This window comes from Mustela lutreola, chromosome 1, assembly GCF_030435805.1.
Source record: "Mustela lutreola isolate mMusLut2 chromosome 1, mMusLut2.pri, whole genome shotgun sequence".
NCBI classification, from domain to species: domain Eukaryota; kingdom Metazoa; phylum Chordata; class Mammalia; order Carnivora; family Mustelidae; genus Mustela; species Mustela lutreola.
The window spans coordinates 45,165,925-45,178,287 of record NC_081290.1 but is presented as its reverse complement, the minus strand read 5'-3'; positions in this window follow the sequence as shown (position 1 = coordinate 45,178,287).

Below are 12,363 nucleotides of genomic sequence, written 5' to 3'. Positions count from 1 at the left end.
AACTGTCCCCACAGACTTAGGCTTTGGGACCACCCAAGTGTCAGGTTGGATTTTGCAAATTCAGGTTCCCTATCCACTCCAGAGGACCCAATTTCCAGGCCTACTCCCATAGACCCAGGCATCAAATCTACTCCAGTGGCCCCAGCATTATCATCCACTACAAACCCAGGATCCAGGTCTTCCCAAGCAGAACCAAGTCCCAGACTCACTACACTGGACTCCTTAAGCACCAGGCCCACATCACAGATCTAAGTACTAGACCTGCTTCAGTGGACATGGGCACCAGGCCAGCATGCCCGTGGATCCAAGCAATAGGCCCACACACCAGCCCAGCCTATCTGAGGATTCCAGGATTAGGCACACCCTTTAACACCACCAGATGGCCCACACAGAATCTGTGGATAGGCTTACAAAGGGCTTTCCCTGATGAAGACAGTCTATAAAGGCTAGGAGTGGTCCTTCTTCAAGAGTGCAGACACAAATGCAAGGGTACATGGAAGGAAATATGATCTACCAAAGGAAGAAAATAAAGCCTCAGTAATCAACAATAAAGAAATGGATATCTGTTAACTACCTGACAAAGACTTCAAAATAATTACCTTAAGAAATGCTATTGAGCTACAAGAGAATCCAGACAACTAAGTAAAATTAGAAAATAATACATTAACAGAAAAATTTCAACAGACAGAAGTAATAAAAAAAGAACCAAACAGATTCGGTTTGAATAACAGAATGACTAAATTAAAACATCCAATAGAGAGTTTCAAAATCAGACTTGATCAAGCAGAATAAAGAACCTATTAGCTTGATGACAGGTCATTTGAACTTATCCAGCTAGAGAACCAAAAGGAAAAAAAAAAAAAAAAAAAAGGAAAAGAAAAAAGAAAGAGAGAGCTAAAGAGAATGAAAATGAGTGAAGAAAGTCTATGGAACTTATGGAAAGCCATATTATAAGGCAATTAACACATTACTGGAGTCCCAAAGGAGCAGAGAAACAGAAAGGAGTATTTAAAGAAATAATGACATAAAATTTCCTTAATGCAGAGTTCAAAACAAAAAATCCAGATTCATGAAACCCAAGGAACCCCAAATAGATTAAATAAAGACATATTCATTCAGAAGATCAAATTCTCGAAAGCCAAATACAAGGGGAGACTTTTGAAAGCAACAGTAAAAAAGTAACTTGTTACATACAAAGTAACCTCCTTATTACTCTCAGCAGATTTTTTGACAGAAACTTGTACAGGAGAGAGTCAGATACTATATTCAAAACACTGGAAGAAGAAAGAAAATTCCAACGAATACTAAACCTGGCAAGAGTATCTTTCAGAATGAAAGAGAGACAAGACTTCACAAGACAAACTAAAGCTGTGGGGATTTCAACACTATTTTACTCATTTTACATTTTAACTCATTTTACAATGCTTAAGGAAGTTCACCAAGTTGAGCTAAAAGAACACCAACAACAGAAAGACATATAAAACTATAATAAAACTAACTGTAAAAGAAAGAATATAGTAAAATTCAGAATACTCTAATATAGTAAAGGTGGTGTATAAATCAAACTCATAGAAGCAGAGAGGAGAATGGTGCTTTCCAGGGACAGGGAAGTGGAAAAAATGGGAGAATTTAGTCAAAAATTACAAAGCTGTGGTTATGTTAGATTAATAATTCTAGAGAGCTAATGTACAAGTATGATACCTACAGTTAATAACATTGTGTTGAATACTGGGAATATACTAAAATAATAGATTTCAGGTGCTCTTATCACACATACAAAATGGTAACTATGTTAAGTGATACTATGCTTGACTGTAATAATCAGTCTCTCTATATATACCAACTCATCATGTTGTACATGCATAAATAATTTTTTGTACTTTTTTAATTTTTTAGAAACTGTGACCAATCAGAATATTAGAGAACTTCTACACTAAAGGAGTGAACTTAATATGAGATGCAAGTGTGTCTGAGCAATGTGATTTGTCACTTATAGCAGATGTTTCTGGTGCCCCACCCAGATCCTTCTCTTGGCTTAGCATGTCACCTATCTCTTAGCTGCTATATTAACTGCTAATAGGCATTTTATCCTAATATGTCAGGGCTCAGAACTCTGAAGAAATTCAATTTTCCATCATCCACACTGAGAAAATAGTTTTGTTTCATGCTCAGCCAACTAATTCCAGTTCACCACTTCTACAAGTTGTCATCCAAAAGGCAGAAATTAGGTGGACTTTGAGCAACATAAACAGAGCTTATGAAACATATTATATGGATTATAGTAAGTCTGAACCGGTAACAGAATTAAATGGATCAATGATATAACACATTATTATTTAACAATGCCTAAGAGATATAAGTAATCAGGGGTGCCTGCCTAGCTCAATCAGTAGAGCATCCAACTCTTAATCTCTCGATCACGAGTTCAAAACCCATATTAAGTGTGGAGCCTACTTAGGAAAAAAAAAAAAAAAGAGAGAGAGAGAGAGAAATAATAACAGAATCTAAGTATGTATCTATTTGAATACATATTAGAATCTCCCAGGAAACTTTCAAAAAATATCTTGACAAATTAAATGAAATTTTCTAGAGGTGAGATTTAGGCTTCATTATTTTTTCCCTAATCCCTTAATTCCTACTTATCATTAACTTCATTTTAAATATACAGAAACCAGGATACAATAGTAATAATGACCTACACAAGAAAACATAGCTAAGTGGATATAGTACAAGGATTGCAACCTTACTATAAAGTGCAATTCAGTGACTACAGGGATATATGATGGAGTGGTGCATAATCCGTAATACCTTTATGTAATAAACATGTATGCTTAAATACATGATTGTAGTGTGTGTATATTTGATAATATGCCATGTATATCATAATACATAAACTCTTTTACAAAATGACTCCATGCACACAACCAGTCTAAAGGCTTTCATAATTTAAAGAAATATTTCCTGTTTCTCATGAAACAAGTTTCTCAAATTAATAGATATTAACAATGATGCTAACCCTACCTCTAATAGATGGGGATATTAACACTCAATGATTTAGGGAAATAATGAATTCTATATCTTATCTATATCTTCTATATCTATTCGATATCTGTATCTTCTATATCATTGTTACTCACAATGCCTAATTAGTATATTAAAATCTGGTTAATGTTACATTAAAGAAACTTTTAAAGCTTTTTAAAACTTTAATACAATGTTTTTCAATTTATCATATAATAGAATCCTCTTTTAGACTAAGCATATGGTAGGTTACTGAATTAGTGTTAGGCTTGGAATATTTCTTTTTGAGAGAAGCTGATTTATACCTTTGTTTCCTTTCCAGGATGCATTGTATTGAGTTAATTTTTCTCCATGTTTTTTGCTCTAACTTTTATGCTTTTCATCAGTTTATGTATAGTGTTAGTTATTGAAACTATTAGGGAAAAGTCTGTGAATTAAGAGTACTCCACAGGAGTCACATTGGGAGCAAAATTCATTAATTCCCATATATTCAGGAAAAATTGGACTACTGAAGTTGTATTAAATCAAACTGGGACACCTATTAGATTATTAAAAATAAGTCTTGGGGTACCTGGGTGGCTTAGTCAGTTAAGCATGGGATCTTGGCTTCAGTTTAGGTCGTAATCTCAAGGTCATGAGGTCGAGCTCCACATCATGCTCCATGTGTCGAGTCGGCTTGAGATATCTCCTTCTCCTTTCTGTTCCACCCCTCCTCTCTATCATTTGCACACATACTCTCTTTCTCTCTCCAATAAATAATAAAATATTTAAAAAATTATTCAGATATTTTTGAATAAAATATTCAAAATGAGATTTGATGCTATGAGATTGATTTATAATAATTGAATTAGCTTTCTCATGGCAAATACTTAGAAATGCTTAACTTTGTAATCATAAAATTAATCTACTTTTATCTAATATGATAATCTCTTCTAAATATATCATGAAAAGACAACTTAAACGTACGTTCAGATATAAAGGTCTATAATGATATTACTGTTATATGATGTGATATTTTTCAAGACACAAATTTTAATCTATAGATGTTTATAAAAATCACAGCATAACTGGAAGTACAGAGAATAAAAAGAGGGAAAAAACATAATTAGGTCTATAAGGCCATATAAAAATCTTTATCTGGCCACTCTAATAAATATCAGTGCAAATCCTTGCCTAGTGTAGCTGCTTTTTCCGAAGGGTTTGTTTACACTTGTTAGAGAACAACCACCACCTACCTGTGGTGCTAAATTCAGCCTTCAGATACAGGCTGGCAGCTCCTCTAGACTGTCATGTACTTGCAAGAGCAAAATTTGGCCTGCAGTGATTCACTTGGATGGTGGGCGGAAAAACAATCTTCAAAGAACTAAAGTGGCCATGAAGCTAAGGCTCCAGAGAGGAAATGGTGAAGGGGATTAAGTGGAATGAAGAAGGGATTTTTGTACAGCAGCATTGTGAGATCTCTTACTTACACTTGTTAAACGGTGAGAACATCACAACTCCCCTGGAGTTCCTAAAAAGCATCCTTAACTATGAAGTCTGATATCTCAGTCATTCTTTGAGCAAAGCAGTATTGGCTTCAAAGTTGTCAGTCAATAGAAGATATTCTTTAAGTACTGTCAATGACTGATGCTGAGGTTTTTTTCCCCCCATTTCAAGAGAAAAATGCCATTCTTATCCTCAGTTTTGACTAAAATCTCATCCAATGTAAAGTGTCATAAGACAGGAAAGAGAGAAGTAAGGAGCATATTAATGCTGTCATTCTCCCTCCGTCTTTTATGAGTAGTTGGGAAGGGGCTCAAATGTATTCTTCCCCATGAAACATCTTTCAGAGGGTAGCTGTTATGGAAACCCGTCTCACTAGGTATAATTCTATGTTAGCAGCATCGTTTAGGAAAGAAGTTCTTCTGTATTTGGAGGGCTTTTTTTTAAGCAGAACAACATTTTCATTTTTTTTTTTTTTAATTCAAAGCAGATATTTTATGGGATTTTTTTTCTAAATCATTTCTGTAACAAAGTCAGAAATATATTTTGTAACCTCTGGTTTAAAAGTGTTTTGTAAACAATCACCTTTATTATCCAAACAATTCTGTGACAATATCTTGCTATACCTGTGGAGGCCAAGAAAATTAAGACCATCCCACCTCAAGTTTAGCTGATGTGGGAAACAGAGGCAGAAGAAAATCATTAAAATTCCTCACCTACTGACAAGCCCTTGAAACAGACAGACTGGCTGTCCCCTGGGGACTTAACTGCCCTCATCTTGAGGTTTTGCTAAGGACAATTTTAGCCTGACTGACCCCCTGCTCCAATAGGTCCAACCAGGATCCTGTAAGTCTACTCTAGAAAACTTTATCTATAAACAGCCAAGATAGTGTCAAGAATCATTCCCAAGCATATGCCCCACTGATATATATCTAAAGGGTCTCACGAGAAGATTTTTACTACTGGTAATAAATAACATTTCTCCCAACAATAGCTAGCCCCTCAAGGTCCTAGAGACCTTGATTCCTTAGAGACTTACATCATCCATAATCCCCTTTGTCCTCACCCACCGCTGAGTCCACCCCTAATCTGCCTTTAAAAACTCTGACTGTAATCTGCTTCAAGGTCCAAGTCCCTACTCTGCTGTTTCAGGTATACCTGGGCCCAAGCTTAAGCTTGTCAAATAAATCCTCATGTGATTGCATAGGTGTTTGGCTCTGTGGTGGTCTCTAGGACGCGAAAACTCCGGCATAACAATACCCACTTATACATGATGGAACAAAAGCTTTTCTAGGTTAAGGAACTTTTCTAGGATCCACAGCTAGCAAACAGCAAACCTCAGATTAAAATCTAGGTCTCTAATGTCAAATTTTGATGAAATTCACTATCATGTGCTGTTTTAAGAAAATAGTTTTAAAATACTCTGTAATTTTATACTGGTGGAAAGAGATGATCATATTCTTTAAAGAACAATCAAAATAATGTACTTATTTGCAAAGATTCTGGAGTCAGACCCGGAATTATATCCCAGCATTTCCCCATGAAAAAGACCCCAAGAGAAGTTATTGAATCATTCTGAACCTCATTTGTTTCATGTGATATTAGGTACAGCACATGACAACACACGCTTAGCCGATAAATCCCACTTTAAAGTATCCAAGAATCCTTTGAATAGTATTGGCCTTAGTGATGAAGTTCTAGAATGTAATTAAGGTCCGGAGCTGACAGCCAAGAAAGAATTCTTAAGCTGTCTCTGGTGCAAAAAGGTGATTTATTAAAGCACAGAGACAGGACACATGGGCAGGAAGAGATGCTAGTCAAGGGTTGTGAGGGGTGGCAGGTTATGTACCATGGAGTTGGGGGAGGTAAAGAATAGGGAAGTTTCAATAGAACTTTCATATGCTAAAGAGGACCTACAAGATACCAGATACCAATGGCCTTGCATCCTCAAGGTTATTTTTCTCTTTTACCAAGCTATTAACATTAAGATAGTTGGGAGATTCCTAAAGAATGTCCCTTATGTCCCACCCAGGAATGGGGTTGGGGGAAGGTTGCAAGGTGTCAGCCTTTTGCTTTGTCCTCAGCCAACCTTCTGTTCCCTCTTCGTTAGGATGATGCCCATTTCCCAATCTCTCTCAAAATGAGCTTAATTTTTCTTTTTTATGTCACAACATGGAGTGTTGAAGAGTGTCACAACACTCTTCACAGAGAGTCAGAACTGACGTATTATTGTATTATTCCTGTGTGATATAGATACAATGTGTGTGGGTGCACGTGTATCTAGAAGATTTTGTATAAGCCAAACACAAAAAAGACAAATGTGGTATGACTTCACTTACATGAGGAATGGAAAATACTCACCTTTACAGAAGCAGAGAAGAACAGTGGTTGCCAGGATTGGGAATGAGAAGGGGGAAATGAGGAAAGGTCGGTCAAAGAGCACAAAGTTTCAATTAGGATGATGAGTGAGTTCTGAAGATCTAAAGCACAACCCTGTCATAACAGTTAAAAATACTGCATTCATACTTGAAATGTACTGAGGATAGATCCTTATTTGTTGTTTCTTTTCCCCCTTCCTTGAAGCATTACCAAGACCTAGCTGAACCCTCTCAGTTTCTTTTTACTGTATCATGTTTTCAACCACATAGACCCACATTTCCTCATCATGATCTTCTGCAAAAACCAGTGATACTTTCCGTGATTTTTTCCCCCATGCTTGATTTTTATTTCAGTTACTGCTGAAGAAGGACCTGACATTCAGGAAAATTTATTAAGGAAGCAATGAAAAAATTATCTTTTAAATGCATCTTCACTTTTTCTTTTTGTTTATGATGACTATCTTTTTCATAGTTGAGAGCATCTATCTTGAGTATATAGGTGTCTCATTTGTGTACCAAAGTATCGTCAGTGAATCAATGTTTCAATTTTGAATAGCTCCAGACAAAGCTATGTTCCATTTAGAGATAATAAGCTGCTTCCTATGACACATCACAAAAGGGTGCCAAATTGGCATGTGGCTTAAGAAACAAATCACCTTCTCTAAGTCTGTAACAGAATTTGTGGTTACAAATATCCCACTTAATATTATAGGGCATGTATACTTATTGAATCAATGTGGAAAGATCCTGAAGGAATGGTACACAAATCTTTTGTGATCACTATTCCTGAGGTGGTGGGTGGGCAGTATTTTTCATGTGGATTGTGGCCTCCTTGGGAAGAAATGAAGGTGAATCTTCTGCTAAAGAGTATGGGCAAAAAAGCAGCAGTATCATTTGTTTATTCATTCAAAGGACATCTATCTATGGAGCTCCTACTATGCTAAAGGCAGTTCTGATGAGCACGAAAAGAACAAAACCAAAGTCTTTTATTACTCTCAATGACCTCACAGATTGTCAGTGTGATAAATAAATGACCAATTCAATTAAAAAAAAGTAATTATGAGAAAAACTTGACATAAGTAGAAAAGGATTGACTTCATTTCTATATCTATCTATAGCTACATATATGTCAATATCTATATCTACATATAATTATCTATCTATATACAGTTAAAAGCCTCAGATATGGCCAGTTAATTTGGCAACAGAAGGAAAACTTTAAAGAAACTGACTAAAGAAGGATGCAGCACAGTGTACATTAGAATTATTTTTTGATGGAGGCATGTCCTCCTGGATAATTTAGAGACATTATGGGGGTAACTAAGGGCTTAAAGGATAAGTTGAATTTCTTTAAGAGGAGATTAAGTCTAGATACCATTATGGTATGCCACAAATTTGTTCAATAAACATATCCATGGTATTACCATATAGATTGTTTTCCTGTTTTATTTTTCTTGCTTGCTTAATATTCATTTCTTCATTGTAAATCTAATACATATGACTTCCATGCATGACATTTTACCGTGTGACAAGCACATCAAATTATGATCATAACTTAATATTTTCCCTAGACTATCACCAACAATGTTTTATGTGTTCCTTTTAAGAAGAGATCATGTCAGAAGGGCTAGAGAACCTCTTTAAGGTTCTGTGGAATAGTGTCCTTTTTTTTTTTTTTTAAAATGCTGTCATCATGAATTTAAAAGAAAATAAATGCTTCTGAAATAGTGGTTCAAAATGGAATCTTCATTTTATTTTAATTTCCCTTTGATTTTAGGCTGAATGTTTCTTTTTATTTTTTTTTAATTTTTAAAGATTTTATTTATTTGAGAGGGACAGATAGTGATAGAGATAGCAAGAGAGAGAGCAAGTAGGGAGGAGAGAGAGAAGAAGGCTCCCTACTGAGCAAGGAGGCAGGTGCAGAACTAGATCCCAGGACACTGGGATCATGATCTGAGAAGAAAGCAGAGGCTTAATCAACTGTGCCACTCAGACACTCATGTATGTTTCTTTTTAATATGTTTATTTCTACTTTTATTTCCTCAATTTTGTGTTTTCTTTATTTGTAAGAGTAATTGCCTTTTTCATCTAGCAAATATAATGTAAGACTCATCTTGTAGGTGTGCAAAGCATGCTGTTCTTGTTCATGTATAGGAATTCATGGAAGAACAAAATAGATATACTGTGTAATAGAGTTTACATTCTTTTTTTTTTTAAAGATTTTTATTTATTTATTTGACAGAGAGAAATCACAAGTAGGCAGAGAGGCAGGCAGAGAGAGAGAGAGGAGGAAGCAGGCTCCCTGCTGAGCAGAGAGCCCGATGCGGGACTCGATCCCAGGACCCTGAGATCATGACCTGAGCCGAAGGCAGCGGCTTAACCACTGAGCCACCCAGGCGCCCGAGTTTACATTCTTTTAGGGAAAGACAAATAGTATACCATAGACATAATACATAAATAACTTATTTTATATTTTAAAAAGTAGTACATACTGTGTAAGAGTAAAGTAAAATAGAACAGAATTAGGGGACTAAGGATTTCTGGATTGGAGTGCATTAAATAAATTTGCATTAAGAAGGTGATATGTAAACAAAGATTTGAAGAACACAAGGCACTTAACCAACTGTAAATCTGAAAGAAGAAAATTTAGCTAAAGCAAATAATGTCCTTAAATTGGAGTGTTCTTGCCATGTCCAATGACAACCAGAAGGTCAATGTTCTGAAGAAAGTAAGAAAAAAAAAAAAAAAAAAGAATTGGTGCTTAGGAGATGGGTCATAGCAATTAAGCAAATCATTTTGTGCTTGGGAGGGCATTATGAAAATTTTGCCTTTTAACCAGAATTAAATGGCACCTTGCAGAATTTTGAGCAAAGGTGTAATATAATCTTATCTATGTATTTATGTAACTATTTATAAAAATTCACATTTAAATATCTAAGATTTTATTCATGCTTCTAATGCAGATGAAAAGCAGAAATCTTAAAAACTAAATTTTTGTTTCCCTTTTCTAAGGTTAAGAAGAATGACGTTGATGTAACTATTATAATTAATGAAGAAGTTCAAGAACATGTCAAAATTTCATCCTGTCTTTAGAGCATAATGCCAAGTAATAATGAAGTTTATTTCTACTTAACCGACTTTTAGTCAACTTTTCCATTTTGAAAATAATTTTTGGTTTTCTGCATTCTGACGAGAGTCTTTGATGCACCTTTTTGAAATTTTGCTCATCCACATAACATTTCTCACATCCGTGTAACACAAGTGGAGAGCTAGGAACACTGGATTACAAATCCGGGGTTTATGAGCTTTTTGCTCCAAATATGGAATCCATATAGTCACAGAAAGGAGGTATCCTGGCACCTCACACAGTGAAGACCACTGCCATGAATATTCATGGGTAACTGTAATTTGGGGAAACTTAGGATACTTAAGAATGTCAAAGAACCAGAACTAATTCACAAGAATTGGAAAGTTCTGCAAGCAATCTCAAAGCATGCCAGCACTCAATCCTTAAGTGTAAAGTCATCACTCATCTGCTGTTAAATGAAAAGCCTGAGGGGGTGCCTGGGTAGCTCAGCTGGTTGAGTGTCTGACTCTTGGTTTCAGTTCAGGTCATGATCGTAAGGTCCTAGGGTGTAGTTCCTCATTGGACTCCACTATCAGCAGGGAGTGTGCCTAAGTCTCTCTCTCTCTCTCTGTTCTTCTCCCTTTGCCTCCCACCCCTGCACTTTCTTTTTCTTCCTCTAAAACAAATAGATTTTTTTTTATATGAAAGCCAGAGAATTCTGGGCAAGGACATTACTAAGGAGGGTATGGCAATAGCTGAGGCATGGGGAGGCTGTGGGAAAAAGCAGAAGCAGAAACATGATAAGAGGTTGTCAGTGTCTGGGTATATTTGGATGTTAGTGGAACCAGATTGATGGGTTATAGGATGGTTGTATGAGAAAGTGAGGAATCAAGGATATCTCCAAGATAATTCTGTGCTTGCAAATGGAAAGAACTTTCCATCAATTGGGAAGGGGAAGGCTTTGGATACACTAACTTTCAGGGAGATTTTCTCATTCAATTTTGGACTTTTTAAAAAACATTTATGCTATGTACCTTGAAAATATATATTTTTTGTTTTAGTGTTCAGTTTTTATGTATAGGAGTTGTATAATCCCTCTAAATTATTTACTTAATAAAGTAATTATAATGCCTCTATTATGTGTCAGGTGCCAGTTAACATAAGCAGTATCCTAGCTCTCATGGAACTCATACTCTATTGATTAGGAAAAATTCTAAAAAATTAATTTATCAATAACCAACATTAGTTTATATGTATAATATATACACATTTTATTTATATGCTGTCACATACTAATAAGTGTAAGGTAATTTGTTTCCAATAAAGTAAGAAGTTTTTCATTTATTTCTATTTAATTGTGAGAGTCTCAGAAAAGGCCTTTTTTGGTGACAAGAAATTGTAGTCATCATCAGTATGAAAGAGGAAAGAAGAATCAGACAGTTCCTGATTCTAGATCTCCTTCTAGAAGAAGGTAAGGGTGAGTAAGCATGATGATCCCAAGCATAGGGTGTTTGAAATGTTGAAAGTGTAGTAGGAACTCAATGAGGAAAAAAAAGTGATGAAAGACAAGTCAGGAAACAGCTTGTATCAGAACTTTTTATTTCAGGAGAAAATCTGAGTTTTTTTCTAACTATGATAGGAAGTTGTTGGAGAACTTTGATTAGAGGAGTGTTAGGAACAGCTTCCAATTAATTTAACTCACTAATTATTTATTTTCAAGTTTTTATTTAAATTCAATTACTTAATATATAGTGTAGTTTTGATTTCAGAAGTAGAATTTAGTGATTCATCACTTATCTACAACACCCACTGGTCAACGCAAGTGACCTCCTTAATACCCAACACCCATTTAGCCCATCCCCCACCCACCTTCCTCCATCAACTCTCAGTTTGTTCTCTATTGTTGTTTCTTATGGTTTGCTTCTCTCTTTTTTCCCATCCCCCTATGTTCATCTATTTTGTCTCTTAACAGCTTTACATTTTAAAAGAATAATTTGGAAACGATAGCTTTATATGTGTGTGAAGGATGCTAATATTGGAAAATGGAAGACCATTTGATTTAAGATTGCCATAGTCAGGTTTAGATATATTGTTGACTTGGATTTGGGTGGTACTGGTGGAAAGTAGTCAGATTTCAGAAATATTCTGAACATTGAATTTTAGTGTTTCCTGATGGATTTAATAAAGGATGGAAGAAAAAGAGAGCTTCAAGTGTGTCTCTAAGATTTTTAAATTGAATCAATGGAAGAAAAGAGATGCCATTATTAGGATGAGAAAAATTTGGAAGATATTGGATTTCAATAGAGTTTAAAGTTTGATGGCATTATGATTACATATTTCAAGGGACTATTGAATAAGTAGTTGTTTATCATTCTGTGAAGTTTTGTGAAGATGCAATGGCTGGACTTAAACTTG